The sequence below is a fragment of the Episyrphus balteatus genome, chromosome 3, assembly GCF_945859705.1.
Source record: "Episyrphus balteatus chromosome 3, idEpiBalt1.1, whole genome shotgun sequence".
Lineage (NCBI taxonomy): Eukaryota > Metazoa > Arthropoda > Insecta > Diptera > Syrphidae > Episyrphus > Episyrphus balteatus.
In genome coordinates this window covers 42,949,161-42,965,934 of record NC_079136.1, presented here as the reverse complement: position 1 = coordinate 42,965,934, position 16,774 = coordinate 42,949,161, and positions in this window count along the sequence as shown.

Here is a 16,774-nt window from a genome sequence, read left to right as displayed (position 1 = left end):
GGGGCATTTTTCTAAAAAAAAATTATCAAAATAAAAAATTTATTAAAAAACAACGGCAACACTTACAGTAATAAATGATACCATTTCCGAAAGGAAAAATTGTACATCTAATTCTAATTTTTAAATCAATATAATATAACCAATAGTTTTTGAAATAATCGATTTCAAAGTTAAAAATAGTCGAAAAAAAATTTTTTAAAACTCATTTTATACTATTTTTGTCCAGACTGTGAATTTTAGTAAAAAAATTACTAACACAGAAAACTGCCTTAATTGATTCCTTAAAGAACAGTGAAAACTATATGTTTCTATGTCTTCTAGTTTTTGAGAAAATTGGAAAATAAAAACAAAAAATATTTTGAAAAAAGAAAAATTTGATAAAATAATTTTTCAATTTTCTCAAAAACTAGAAGACATAGAAACATATAGTTTTCACTGTTCTTTAAGGAATCAATTAAGGCAGTTTTCTGTGTTAGTAATTTTTTTACTAAAATTCACAGTCTGGACAAAAATAGTATAAAATGAGTTTTAAAAAATTTTTTTTCGACTATTTTTAACTTTGAAATCGATTATTTCAAAAACTATTGGTTATATTATATTGATTTAAAAATTAGAATTAGATGTACAATTTTTCCTTTCGGAAATGGTATCATTTATTACTGTAAGTGTTGCCGTTGTTTTTTAATAAATTTTTTATTTTGATAATTTTTTTTTAGAAAAATGCCCCTCCCACCTAAACGGGGAGAGATAGACCCCCCTCCCAAAGAAAAAAATTTTTGTATTGAGCTCCTCTACAAAAACCTGTTATCAAATCCTGGCGCCCAAGTTATCCTACTAAGTGCAGAAACAACATTTTTATTCTATACCTAAAAGTTCGAATTTCTGTATTTGGGTTGAAATCGAAAAATTTTTTTTTCTAAGCCAATTTTGAAGTGATTTTCATAAAAAATACCTCGATTGATTGAGAAATAGATATAGTTTCAGAATATATTTTTCAAATAGCATGTTGTTTTGAAAACATATACTTTAAATTGATGCCGAAGTTGGGCAAATGACGAAAAAAATGGAATTTTTGAACTTTGACAGCTTATAAATTCTAAGTGGTTTAACCGAGTTACATGTTTTATACATTGTTGAAAAGGTATATTTATCTTCTATCAGAAACTGTAAAAGAATCGAAAATGGGTAAAAAATTGTCGAAGCTAGAATTTTGTCAATGGGTGAAGGTCCAAAAAACCGTTTTTTGCCCGTAACTCTAGATTTTGGGGGTGTTAGGGGATTTTCAAATACCGTTTCGTATTCAGTGCGACTAGCTCTACAAAACCTGATAGGTCTCCGCCCGCGTATATTTTGAGTGTTACACCGTGAAATTGTTCAAATTGGGTAATTCCGGAATAGGAAAGAAGTAAAAAAAAGTGCAAACTTAAACAAAAAATCCAAGAAATTACATAAAAAAAAGGTCTAAAATTTTGTTTTACTACTTTGGTACTACATATTTGTTCTTTTTTTTAATATAAATTTTTTTCGCATTGAATATGAACATTGAATATGAAAAGTAAATCCAAGAGAATAAAGCGTTAGATTGATCAATTTTTTTTTTTTTTTTTCAAAAATATGTACAAGTTTTAAAATTTTTTTTTCAAGTTTAATGGCCAATTCGGAAGCAGAAAATATGAACCGATTTCGATTATTTTTTAAACCCCTATTAATCTTCACCATTTGCAGCTTTTCCGCACTATAAGGATTTGAAATTCGAACAAATGTTTTTTTAATACATTTTTGACCCAGCCCCAAAAACATTAAAAAAAATTGTAACAAATGACCATTTTTTTTTTCAAATCTTTGTAGCGTGATCAAATAATAAGATTTTTAAAGTGACAAATTAAAGCCCAAATAGTAAAAATTTAAATAATATATGGAATAGAGAAAAAAAAGAACACTACAAAAAATCTTTTTTTGAACAAAAAAGTATAACTTTTAACACACTAAAACCCTAAAATATACCTACACCAAACTTTAGTTGATAATATATTTTATTAAAAAAATTAGCTTACTATCTCTAAAATAGAATAAAGGACTCCACAATTCTTTTCAAAACTGGGTGAGACTAAAGGGCTCATCATAAAGTCCATGTTGTTGAAGTTTTACAAAAAACTAATTAAACGTAGCCAAATTATTCCCAGATTAATACGGTAATATCTTTATCTGTGAATAAATCATCTTCTACAGAAAAGTCATCTTCTAAAAAATTAAAAGATTGCATTTTAAATGATAAGTTAATATTTAAATACTTTGAACTACATAAGAACAAGTACCTACTTGCGACCCAATCGTAGAATTAATTTCTTCTGTAAGCATTTCAATTTAAATGAACAATCCTCTCCAACAACAAAAATGCAACAGACGCCATTTAATTACTAACAAATCCCCAAACGACACACACCCTCTAAACAGATTGAAAACCCCCATCAATCCTTCGCTGATTACTCGAATGACTTCATTAAAATTCCACACACAACTTTGACACAATTAAACACTTTCTGTCACCCTCATCATTGTTCAATCCACCAAAAACACCCAACACTTTCCAAAACCTGTTCTCTGTTCAATGCGACGACGACGACGACGGACGACCATCCGTCAAGCATTCAATTGGGTTTAACACTCATCAACATTTATACAAAAATAACCCCAAAAACACCGAACCAAAACTTGGTTATAGGTTGAGTGTGGGTTGGTATTGGTATAAGGAAGAGGAAATTGCATGAAAATAAGTAAAAAAAGAAAAAGGAAGAATATTTATGAACTAAAGCCTCTTTAATAAAAATCATATTCGAAAGATGTTCTATTTGCCATTAATTATAAAGCCTTAAATAAATACTTTCTTTTCGAAACCCCATCAAGGAAAAGAAAAAGGATTCCCTTTTCCTTGGCACGAACCATTCGCAATCAATTCATTCCGAAATTATGTCCAGTGATGTTCTTCCTCTTGAAAGTATACAAATGTTTATGGAGATTTATTCTGTTGACTCTGAGATGTTTACCCTTTTGGCCACACCTGTTTTCTGCTGCTAAAAATGGACAACAACTCAATTAGTGCTATAGGGTTATGGTTCTTTTAATCACCAAAGAATATAGTCCTTTTTGTTATCTTTAATTGTGTTAAGAAGGATGATGAAGAAGTGGCGGTGGTGTTGAGAGAAAGGGAAGGTTTACCATAGAAAACAAATTAAAGTTTTCCAACTTAACATCAATCGATTCCGTATTATCTCTTAAAACAAGTGTATGCGTGAAAGTTATTTGTAGTTCGTTGGAAAGGACATTCATTCATTCATTCTATACACATTGGAGTATGAGAAATGGGAATGTCGAATGTCCAAAGTGGACTTCGCACTTCAAAAAGATATATCTCATACCCCAAAATTTTTTGTGTATCCATATATTTCATCCTTGTTTTCTTCCTCGTGTTTTCTTCTTTGGAGATGTTTATTCAAGCCTAAAGACAATTTAAGAAAGGCAGCTTAAGAAAAGGTCCTTGTTTCGTCCCTAAAATTAGATACCAAGAGGTGGGTGGGTACAGATATAAATACTTGTGTATATGTACTTTGTGCATGCTCAATTCACAGAGAGTAGAACCTAAATAAACACTCGCTGGCCTGATGGTCATGTGAATATAGTATACTTGAAGAGTAGGTTGTTGGTTTGGTGAACGAACACGTCCTTCAAATTATTACGTGCGTCCTTAGGGCATATACTGAACTGACCAACGAACGACGACGATTCCAAAGAAGACGAAGACGACGACGACGACGAAGACGACACACAATGTAACAATTCATTAATCTTTCCTGTTGACCAAGAAACGACATACCTACAACAAAGGATATAAATATATTTACAATGTATTTCTGTTTGTATTATGTATACAGATAAATATGTACAAATAATAGGTGGATTTCATGGAAAAAGTACGCTAATGCCGAAGAAAAAATTGATGTCGACATAATATCAGCTTGGTCTTCTTTAAACAATTTTTGTTTGCACCAAAAAAAAAAAAAACGGTAATTGTCATATATCGATTTTGGAAAAGTTAAAGCTTCTCAAAAACGGGTTCAACGATTTTGTTAAAAAAACAAAAATTTAAGTTTTTATACAAGGTCTACCTTTTAATGATTTTTTTTTTTTTTTCGAAAATCATTATTGACGGTAGGTACCTGCAATAGAAACGTTTTTTTTTTTTAAACAGATTTTCTCCCAAACAATAATTAGATTTCAATAATTTTTCAATGTAAAAGCAGTTACATATATAATTTTAATATAAATCAAAAATCAAATTTTCTAAAACGGAACATTAATTTTTTTCGAAATTTTGATTTTATTGCTGAAAAATGACACCCAACTTTAGTACAGGTAAAATAGTACCTACATAAAATCAAGAAATAAAAAAAAAAAATTGTTACACACATGAAACTTAGCAAAAAGTTTGCTTTTGGGATAAGAACCAAGTACAAAAAAAATCTATAAAAAAAAATTGGGTGGAAGGGTGTTTTTTCGCGGACAAGAGGGAGGGGATGAAGGTCAAAAATATACTGAAAATAATTGTTTGTCGAATATCATCATATGACACATGTTTTCAAGGTGTTTTTTGATGCTGATTCTAAAGACATAAAAATAAAGTCAATACGATTGCTCAAAAAAAAAGTTATAGCCGATTGAAAACAAGGGTGCTTGTTTTTTTACTTCAACAGGTAAAATATAACCGAAAACCATGGGAAAAACATTCTTCACTGATGAAATTCGGGATGAAGGTTTAAGATAAAGCGGGGACAAAGGATTCATAAAGTTCTTAAAATTATTTTTGGTGAAAGGGTGTTTTTTTGATGGGTTAAGTTGTGTGTGAGGAAGGTATCATAACAGCTGACTTAAATTTTAATAATTTTTAAAACTTGGTGTAAATGTTTTGGTTGTTATAAGAATTAAGAATCTATAAAGTGTACAAAGTTATTTTGAGTGAAAGGGTGTTTTTTTTTTTAAGAAATGATGAAATTCGGAACTAGTACCACAAAAACTAGGAAAAAATTGTTACACCAATGAAATTTGGTAAAAATGTTTCATTTATAACAGAAACAATGAACCAAAAAAGTCTATACAAATATTTTAGGTTAAAGGTTGTTTTTTTTTTTGGGAAATAGGGAAATATCCGCGATAAGTCCGATAAAATCAATGGTATAAATAGTACCCTTACGAAATTCATTAAATATGTTCTCTTTCCACTGGAAACTACGAATAATGTAAGTCTATAAATTTTTTTATGTGAAAGGGTGTTTTTTTTAGAAGTAAAGAAAATATGAGTATATTTGAAAAGTGTGTAATACTAGTATAATATTAGTGGAACCCTATTGAAATTTAGCAATTATGTTACTTTTTAGATAAGAAACAAGAATTTAAAGTGTCTATAAAAATATCATCGTTAAAAGGGTGTTTTTTTTTGAGTGAAAACAAAAATGATGGGTCACCTTAATGAAATTTGGTAAAAACATTGATTTTAGGATAGAAAGCAAGAATAAAGAGTTTTTATAAAAAAAATTTTGGTGAAAGGGTGTTTTTTTCTAAGAGACAGTAAAATCTGCAATTGGTCCCAAAAAGCCAATGATTCATTTTATTTATGGTTTTGATGATAAATTAAACATTTATAGATAAGTTTCTACACGTTTTACGCGAATCATTGGCATTTTGGGACCAATTGCAGATTTTACTGTCTTTTCGAAAAAACACCCTTCCACCCAACTTTTTTGTATAGACTTTGTTTGTACTTGGTTCTTATCCCAAAAGCAAATTTTTTGCCAAGTTTGATGAGTGTAACAATTTTTTTTCTTTTAAATGCCTATTTTACCTGTACAACTTCGACAGCAATTTAAAGTATGTTAAGTATGTTTTCAAAACAATAAGCTGTTAAAAAAAAAAAACTCTAAAATAATATTTATTTCCAAACCGAACGAGATATTTTTTAAGAAAATTATTAAAATAACAATGGCAACACTAACAGTCATAAATGATACTATTTCCGAAAGACAGAATTGTACATTTAACTCTTATTTTTAAATCAATACATTTCAACCAATTGTTTTTGAAATAATCGATTTCAAAGTTAAAAATAGGCAAAACAAAAAATTTAAAAAACTCATTGGATACTATTTTTGTCCAGGCTGCGAATTTTAATACAAAATTGACTGATTTATAGAAAACTGCCTCAATTTATACCTTATCGAACAATGAAAACTATATGTTTTTATGCCTTCTAGGTTTTGAGAACATTGGAAAATTTAAAAAAATCAATTGAAATAGAATAATCTGATGAAAAAAGTATTTTTCTCATTTTTTAATTTTATCTAGATAGAAGCCCTTACCCATAAAATTCATTTACTAGGCTTTTTCTCGCCCTAATTAAATTTATTTTATTTTCTTTCTATCAGGAAGGTTTTTGTTCATTTGTCACAAATGAAAAGTTTATAATAGTGCATTTGAGCTAAAATTGCCCAAGGATCAAAACTCGCATGAGTGTACAGTATTTTTCTTCTTCCAACATCATGTTGAAGTCGCAAGTGATGTTAGAAATTCGAAGAAATCACTTTTAAAATATTTGTAATTGTGATGACAAACCAATTTCCTCTTAAATGTATGCACTTTTCTACGATGATAATGAATACCTGTGAAAACCGACAGAAAATAAAAATTTTACAATTATATTCAGACTTCAGCTTTAGAAGCGGTGAAGCACTCGCCTAGTGATCAGTTGGAGGTTCGATCCCCAGTGGCAGTCAATTATATTTTTTTTTTTTTTATCAAAATGTTTCCACATCAATGTTTTTTTTTTATCAAAATGTTTCCACATAAAAATAAGACGATTTTACGCTTAAATTAAGTGGATTTATTTTAAATTTGCGCATTCAAAAAAATTAAGCAGATTTGTCCGCTTAATTTAAGATGGAAGTCATCTTGGCAAAGTAACATGATATCCGCTTAATTTAATGTTGAATCCGATTGTTTTTAGTAGTCTTTTTTTTCCGTGTCCCAACTTATTTGTCCAATTGAGTCTGAAGAAAGCATGTCTGAAGAATAGCTCCGCACTATTGTATCTCCGGTTTTCGGTCTTTAAGAAATGAGACTTTTTGAGGTAATCTCACTTCTTCATCGACTTTGAGGTTTCTTGCTCACTGAATGCAAGAACTATTCACTTAAGATGATTCAATTATTACATAAGCTGGCTAATATCACTCTTGATTCATAACGTTACTTCGAGACAATCAAACTGTATAAACTTTAACCTCAGAACTTCCAGAAAGATCAATGATCGTTCACTCGTATCAATCAAGTTCACCCAAAGTATGATTCAGAAGCAGTATTCGTTGAACTGCGCTAACAAAAAAATTTCTTTATTTAAAGAGTACGGGCTATAGAGTTCAACCTTGTTGTACTCCAATATGACTATCTTAACCTATTATTTGAACCATCTTACTGGTGAAATTCACCATCTTAATATAATTTTCCAAAAATACATAAGATTTAAGATGACAAGCTTATGTATACAATGTACATATACCTAGTCTTAAAAAGGATCTTCGAGCAGAGAATTCGACCGGAAGATGTCCAACATCGTTCTTTAATTATTGTTATTTTTGTCTTCCTCTATTCCTACCACACACATGTACCTATCAGCTTTCCCTCCCCATTTTCCCCTATCTACTATATAATATCTACTCGCATGTCACACATGTTAAAAGAAAACCCATCATACTCACCCGATTTCTTATCCTTTTGCTAAATTGAGTGAATCGAGTAATGCATGTGTGAGCCGGTGCTGCTTCATTTCCTTTTTGGACTTTGGTCAAAACCTTTTTGATGCCATTGAATTGACTAAAAAGGCGACCAAAAAACCCCGATTTTTCTTAAAATATATTAATTTTTTTTTGTTCTTCTATTTTTGGGAAGAAAATGAGGTCCAAAACCCTACAAACCCTTATCGAAGAAAAATACTAAAAAAAAAAGAAAACATTTAGATGGAAGGTTATTTTGAGAGCAATGTGGTCAGTTCTGAGCAATGTGGCTTTAAGTTAAAAAAAAAAAATTAAAAAATATACCTTCCAATTCCATTCCAACTTCCCTTCCACACAAACTTAAAAACAAAAATTTAAATGAAAAACAGAATATAATATAGGAACTACTACAGGGAGGCGTTCTTTTCACTGCTATAAGCTAACTGCAAGAGCCCCAATGCCTTATATAGTTCCTAGTTTTTAGCTTAGTCCTTTTTGGCCTGTCCGCAAAAACCCCGAATTCCCTGTGGTGTGTTTGTTTGCGTTGCGAACGCGCGGTTTGAAGTATATTTACTTTTCAGAGTCCCAAAAAGCAAAAGCGAATTTTGTAAACAGGCAAAAGCATAAGATGAAATATGGACCAGGTCCTGGGTGTAGCAAGCAGTTTGCTATAGTTTTCGGTCCTGCTGATGATTTTGTGTAGATATTTTGTTGGGTATGATGATGATGATGATGATGGGAGGTGTGTGGGTTTGATGGTTGTCGGTTTGTAGGTTGCTAGGTTGTTAGGTTGGTTGGTTTGTTGGTTTCTCTTTTATATACAGGAATTTAATATTAAAGATAGTTTTGAAGTTCTGTGTGAATTTTTCTTTGTTGGTTCTATTCTATATACTTTTGTCCTTTTGTTCCATGAATTTGTCCCTTTTGTTGTAAAATTTATTATAGAATGAATGAAAAAGAGGGAGGAAGAGGAGGAGTTTTTTTCTTTTTTCTTGTCTATCTTCTATAACAGAGTTCATTCTATGCGTAAGTAAAAGCTGAATGGTTGAAGCCATCATCAGCCAACAGCAGCCACCCTCTCAGAGGTCTACTTTTGTGCCATCAAGCGGTCCCGGTTTTAATCATTGTTGACATTTAAATTAGTCGCTGGGGAGGTTTTGTGGTCTTGAACTATTTTAATATTAAATTGCTTTATTTTCTTTATGTGCGTGTATATGTGTGTGTGTGTGTTCTATGTGTGCCCTTGTTAGGCGCTTTAGTTAAGAATATAAAGTTTGTTAATAAAATTATGATGCGGGGTCGTTTAGAATGAAAAGGAATGTCATAATTCATCATATTTGTTTAGGCATATTCTTCTAACAATCATTTAGAGTAAAAGAAGATTTAAAAAAATGTATGTTTTTACTCAGAATTTTGACAGGAGAGTATGTTTATTTAAATACAAATGCATTGTTAGTTATTCTGTCTCAATTCTTAATGCTTAGTCTTTGGAGACGGTTTTTTAAACCTTTTCGTTTAGTATTGTTTTTTTTTTTTCAAAAATTTCTTATGTACGTAATGTTTAATTTATTACACATATTTCTAAGAAAATTAACTTTTAGGTCCAAAAATAAGCACGAACAAGGAAAGTGCAACAGCCTTGAAAAAATTCTTAAGCTTTGGGTACACTGAGGGAAAAGCCACAATAAAACAACGTGAAATCAATGAAAACCACATTGATTTAACTATTATTAGGAATGATTTTGAATTGAAGATGAAAATTTTGAAATCAACGTGGAAAAAAGGTTAATTTTTGATGGTTTCGTATCTTAAAGTCACATAAATCAAAGTAGTTCATCTTTGAAACAGAGACGATTCAACTTCAATTTATTTTTTCCCTCAGTGTACTAATGAAAGTTAAGTAAAATAATCGATTTTCGGATTATTATTGCACTTAATACAATTATTTTTGGTGCTATTGGCAAAGCTATGCTCTAGCGTAGAGCTGGGCAAATCGTTCATTTCAAAATATCGAATCGTTCAAAGATTGATTTCACCAAAGATTCGGTCTTTTCTATCAATCGTTCTTTCGTTCATTTAATCGAAACCATTTCTTTTTTACTCATTTCGTTCTGACAAATGAGAGAAAAAACAAGAAATCGCGTATAACCGAAATATTAAAATTTCAATGCAACCATATAAAACAATTTTTCGTTTATATTTTCTATGAGAGTTTTTTAAAAATTTAATTATCTCCGCTTTTTTTTTTGAAAATATATTTTTGGAAAATTTTAACGGTAAATTTGATTATTAGTAAGGCATTATGTCTCCGCCAAGTTCAAAACGTCGAAATAGATACATCAAAAACAAAAAGAAGTCAAGGTCAGGTATTCGATAGAAATTCAAAATCGAATCCGATTCAATTCAAACTCTGAACCTGCTTATATAAACTTGTATCAGTTGTATGCATGGAATCGAAATGATGATTGAGAATGAATGGAATGAACGAAATCCGAGTTCTAAGAGATTTTTTAGATGATTTTTGATTGTGAACGATTTGGATTGAAAACGATTTGGATGAACGAAACGTTCTTTTCCACTTCGTGGTTTTTGATTGTGAACGATTTGGATGAACGAAACGTACTTTTCTACTTCGTACTTTCTTATTTTATGAACGAGATTGATATAAGGATTGATTGATTTGGTTTATAGTGATTGCAATCACTCAGAATTTTCGGTGAACGGGTCAAAAAGACCGAATCAATCACGATTGACACAGCTCTACTCTTCTAGCGTAACGCCTTTGTCTACACTGAAAAAAAAATTGATAATAACAGCTTTCAAATTAAAATTTTCGAGTGACCAAAGTCGTTGGCAATTTAAATATCAATATTGACTTTTTCTTTTCTTTTTTATTAGTTTAAGTATTTTCTTTTTTTTTTTTCTTAAAGATGAAAGAAAACATTACTTAAAGTGAATATTTTTTATAAGATGATATGATATTATTTTCTCTATTATAAGTGATATAATTGTTTTAGTACAAATCAGTAGTTTTTTATTTAATATTTTTCAATAATATGAAATCAAAAGCAGATAAAAAATTGATATGATAAATTGATTATATAAAATCAAAAAAAATTTCAAAAATTTGATATATGTATAAATGAGGAGGTGATTTCCAAAACCAGCTATCTGACCTGAAGGTAGTTTTGAGTAGGTAAAATGCCAAAAACCTTTACTTCGTAATACAGAAGATATAGAGCAAAATAATCTTCTACAAATTTATTCTTTACGAAATTTTAATAAAATTAAAGTTTTCAAAATAAAAATATATCTTTGTCGTTATATCTGCTTTTGGAAGTACAATTGAATTATGTCTTCTTTTGGAAGTAAAACTATTAAAAAAAAAAAAAGTCATGTGTGCAATTCACACGTGGTAGAAGTGAAACCTTAAAAAAAAATTCTTGCAAAAAAAAAAGAAAAAATCTACGTGTTTTGTAATCTATCTCCTTTAAATGCATGTTTTTTATATGACAACCTATATTAATTTTATATCATCTGAAAGCTTATTGTTTCAGCTCAAAATATTTGTATCGTCCATGTCTATACAACATCTACAAAAAGAGCTTATTTTTTTTAAACCAAATAACTATTCATCAAAAAAGCAAAAAATTAATCTTTTTTCTCTTTTAACACCATTAAATATATTTTTTTAAATGACAACCTATAGTAAATTTTATATTTTTCAATTTTAGATTATGTAACTTGTAGAGCACGTACCGTTATGTGTGATATATCAAATAAAAGGTTATGTTATCAGCATGCCTATTAAAGTTAAATAAAATTTGTATGTGCACTAGATCAAAAGATATAACGTGTGTTGGAAAAGAACATCTTTTTACCGTTATCTCAAAATTTTGAATATGAAATTAATTGAAATTTTGTACAATTATAATTTATTAAATTACCTATCTACAGTACAAATTTCATTCATCTATCTATTAAAACAAAAAAGTTATAACAAGTTGAAGTCGTGTCGCGTTTTCGTTTCATCTTGTTTCAAATCACTACGATACTAAAGAAGTTTTCACTTCAAAAATCTTCGTTTGCAAAAAAAATCACGATTTATTTTAAAAATTTTTTTAAATAAACCTTTATAAATATCAGTATTTTAGTTTATAACGAGAAACAAAAATACATTTTTATAAATGAAATTGAATTAAAATGCGTTTCTGGATCGCACGTACTTGCTCTTGTAATTTGTTATTTGAATAGTTTGAAAAAATAAATTGGTACGAAATAAACTAAAAGTCAATTTTCGCAAAAAAACCCACAACGCCATTTCCATTATCCAAAAATTTTTGAGAAAAAAAGAAGATTCTTAATATTATTTACTAAAAGCCTTAAGTAAACAAAATTTAATTAAAATCGTTAGACCGTTTAGGTCCTAGCACGGTGTACAGATGGACGAACGGAACTAAGAACTGACGAAAACTACTTTTGTAACTCCTCCATCATCATAATGTGGTATTTTATCATACGCCAAATTGATATTTTTTATACTGAAGAGGCCTTATTGGAAAGAACATTTTGTGTAGGCCATTTTGGAAAAAACATTTGGTGTTCAATAGGCTGTTTTGGAAATAAAGTCGTTTTTTGACATTGAATTACTATCTCTGTGTGCTGTTTAGAAAATTATTTTTGATTGAATCAGACGCGCGTTGAAAAGACCTAATGACACGCATAGGGTAAACTATTCAGTGACCGACACCCTTGCCAGTTACCGACACCTGGCACAGTTTTTCCGTTTTCTTAAGGTTTTGTTGGGGTGTAGCGTACGAAAACAATTTTTAACGCGTTCAGGCATGTATATTCCATCAGAAAACACTTTACTTCATAGTTGGTAGTGATTGGTTTTGTTGTAATAAAAGGGGCAAGTTTCGAACCTCTGTGAAGTGCATGAAACTTGAGAAATTCTTAAGAAAGACGTAAGTACAGATCATTGTTTAAACAATATATCTGTATATGGTACAAAAATTAAAATTGAATATTTTGTTAGAGAATTGCTTTGTAGATCTATTTCAATTTAAGTTATTACAAAAATAATAACATAATTTAATTTTACGTGGGGTGTTCATAACTAGAATATAATGTTCAACGAAATTCAGTGACCGACACTGGTGTCCATAACTGGCGCAATTACACACGTTTGATGATATTAGTTATGGACACCGTTCTTTTTCTGCCATTATTTTCAAACCACTTTTTGTTTGCTCTTAAGGCCTAATTTACAGTTCACCGTGTAAAAAACATTAAAGATTCAAAGCATCGCGTAGCGCTTTTAAATAAGTTTATAAAGTGGGTTTCCTTTCTATTGTGTAAAATTACTTTAAAAAAGTGTTAAAGGAATCTGAAAACGGTTCATTCGGCTTATGAAAGGTGTGTGTATTGTTTGACAATCATTTTCATGCACACGTTAAAAACTTAGCCCTTGTTTTCCTATTTTTATTTCCCTTAAGTTCACACATACTAGCTTTTAATTTACAAAGAAAACTTCCACATTCAAGTTTGGGGTCAAATCTTCTTTGTGTTTCTAAATCTTTCTTTTTAATTTTAAGGCATGTAACGTTTTGTTTGGGTCCTTATTCTGGTTCTGTGAAAAAATGAAATGATAAAATTTTCACCATCGGAGTTTTCATTCGACTTTTCATTTTATCATTCCATTTTTGCTTATAAGCTACCTGTCCCTACATTTTTCCACTGATTAAATAGATACGGCAATAGTCAAAACGTTAACGTATGATCGTAAAAATATAATTTTTGACGTATTCTATGGCAACTTTTAATTTTCTTGTTCAAAAAAAAAGGATGTATTTCCTTTTTCCATCAAAATTTGTGTAGTTCAACGGTTGTTTGTATTGCTCGACTGCTAATCTTTTTATGTGGGCTCGAGCTCCTTTTTTTTTGTTATCACGGCAGGTACCTACATATTGTTGTTTTCAAAGAAAATATTTCGATGAGAAAATTGTTTTCATGTGATAGAATTTTGACTTTAATTTCCATGTTTCCACTGAATCAGAATCGATGATAACTATTTTCATCAAACTTTTTACAAAACCAAAATAGCCCACCTAAAGTAGAACAGAGAACAGGGGTCGAATCACGGCACACGGTTGTTAACGTATGAACGCTATCTGTACCTTTTTCTTTTACCGTGATTCGACCCCAGGTATTTAAAATTAAGTTTTGTTATGCGTTGAACTGTAAGCTAGGTTTAAACCCTTATTTTCAAGTACTTGAGTGTTCGAAGGCGTTGACATTTCAGGCTGTTAATTAAAAAGGCCAAAACAGAAGCAAAACAAAGACGAAGTTCTGGTTTTGGAAATCAGCTACTCAAATATCATCCTTATAATAAAAATATTGTTTTCATATTAAAATTATTATTAAACACATTTTCCAGCATTTTTTGTTGATATGTATTTTAAAAATGTTAATATGATAGGTATTTTAAATATGTTAAAATGATATTGGTTTTTTTTTTTTTTTGCAGTGTAGAAATATTTTTTTAGAAGGCGATTCTTAGAATGTTTTAAATACTTTTTTTACTAAGAGCAAAAAATTGGCTTAACTCCGTCTAAATATTTTTGAAGTTATACTTCTTATGGGAGGGTGGGTATGAAAATTTACTTTTTGACAAGAATGTCAAAGGGATTATGACGCGATCACCCTGGGTAGCAGGGCTGTCGTTTCACCTTTAGAGTACGCAGTACTTTAGTATTTAAAAATGCAGTACGCTACAGTACGGCAAACATAAAACACACAACACGTAGCAAGTTACATGTTTCATGTGGCAAGTTGCATGTGGCAAGTTGTATGTGGCAAGTTGCGTGTGGCAAGTTGCATGTGGCAAATTGCGTGTGGCAAGTTGCATGTGGCAAGTTACATGTGGCAAGTTGCCAGGGTTGCAAAAAGCTAACATTTCAGCTCAGCTCACAGCTCAGCTCAAATTTGAGCTAGGTACCATAGCTTAGCTCATTTGAGCTGAGCTGAAAGTGAGCTGAGCTGAAAGTGAGCGCCCCAACTTCCAACGCCTATATCTCGGAATTTTGAAAAAAATGAAAAAAAATTTTTTGATGCCAAAAGGTAGCGGGGACTCTAACCTACATTTGGGTACAACTTCCATCCCTGTAGGTACACGCGTTCTCAAACCAGGAGAACTTAAAGGTAAAAAAAAAGTTAAGCCCGATTCTGAAAAAATAGGCATGATGTGGCGGTTTAACATGCAAAGCGATTTTTTAAAAATCTGACAATGTGCAAAGCGTAGGCCCATGACACAAGCTATCATTTGGCATCACTCCCAAAAATTGCTCTGAAGCAGTTTAGCTTCCAGGAGCGTTCAAAGATTCGGGGATTTTTCGAAAAAAAAATTTACCCCAACTTTCAAACGCGATTTTCTCGGAATTTTGAAAAAAGTCGAAAAACCGGATTATACCACTTTCGGGTAGCTGAGAATATAAGCTTTCATATGGCACCACTCCCCTGTCTCTAGATCAAAGCCTTCCAACGCCTATATCTCTGAATTTTGAAAAAAATGAAAAAAATTTTTTTGATGCCAAAAGGTAGCGGGGACTCTAACCTACATTTGGGTACAACTTCCATCCCTGTAGGTACACGCGTTCTCAAACCAGGAGAACTTAAAGGTAAAAAAAAAGTTAAGCCCGATTCTGAAAAAATAGGCATGATGTGGCGGTTTAACATGCAAAGCGATTTTTTAAAAATCTGACAATGTGCAAAGCGTAGGCCCATGACACAAGCTATCATTTGGCATCACTCCCAAAAATTGCTCTGAAGCAGTTTAGCTTCCAGGAGCGTTCAAAGATTCGGGGATTTTTCGAAAAAAAAATTTACCCCAACTTTCAAACGCGATTTTCTCGGAATTTTGAAAAAAGTCGAAAAACCGGATTATACCACTTTCGGGTAGCTGAGAATATAAGCTTTCATATGGCACCACTCCCCTGTCTCTAGATCAAAGCCTTCCAACGCCTATATCTCTGAATTTTGAAAAAAATGAAAAAAATTTTTTTGATGCCAAAAGGTAGCGGGGACTCTAACCTACATTTGGGTACAACTTCCATCCCTGTAGGTACACGCGTTCTCAAACCAGGAGAACTTAAAGGTAAAAAAAAAGTTAAGCCCGATTCTGAAAAAATAGGCATGATGTGGCGGTTTAACATGCAAAGCGATTTTTTAAAAATCTGACAATGTGCAAAGCGTAGGCCCATGACACAAGCTATCATTTGGCATCACTCCCAAAAATTGCTCTGAAGCAGTTTAGCTTCCAGGAGCGTTCAAAGATTCGGGGATTTTTCGAAAAAAAAATTTACCCCAACTTTCAAACGCGATTTTCTCGGAATTTTGAAAAAAGTCGAAAAACCGGATTGTACCTGATTTTTGTTATGATTAAAAAAGAAATATTTTACTAAAAAAATAGAAATATATTTACTATTAACCCTAGAAAGATAATCTACGTCTGTAAGACGTATGGCGTGTAAAGAACTGTTTTATCTAATTCAATTCAAATTTCTGGGTTTTTGTTAAATTGATTTGATTTATTATATCACTTCTTTAAAATAATCTAAGTAATGAGTTAAATAAATATGACAAAAAGTGTTAACATAAGACCAAAAATCTTTTTTAGAATCATACGTCTCTGAGACGTATATTATGATTATCTTTCTAGGGTTAAAAAAACCAAGAGAAAGATCACGAAAAATTATCTGTTTTATTTATAAAAATATCCATGTGTTAAAATAATTCCATTAATAACTAGAACCAAACATCTTGAGCTATGGTGTTTTATAAAAGTTTAAAATATCTTCATATTTCATTATACTTTCCAAATAAAAATCAATGTATCCTCTCACCCATCACAGCTCAGCTCAGCTCACTTTACTTTAGCTCACCCAACAGCTCAGCTCAAC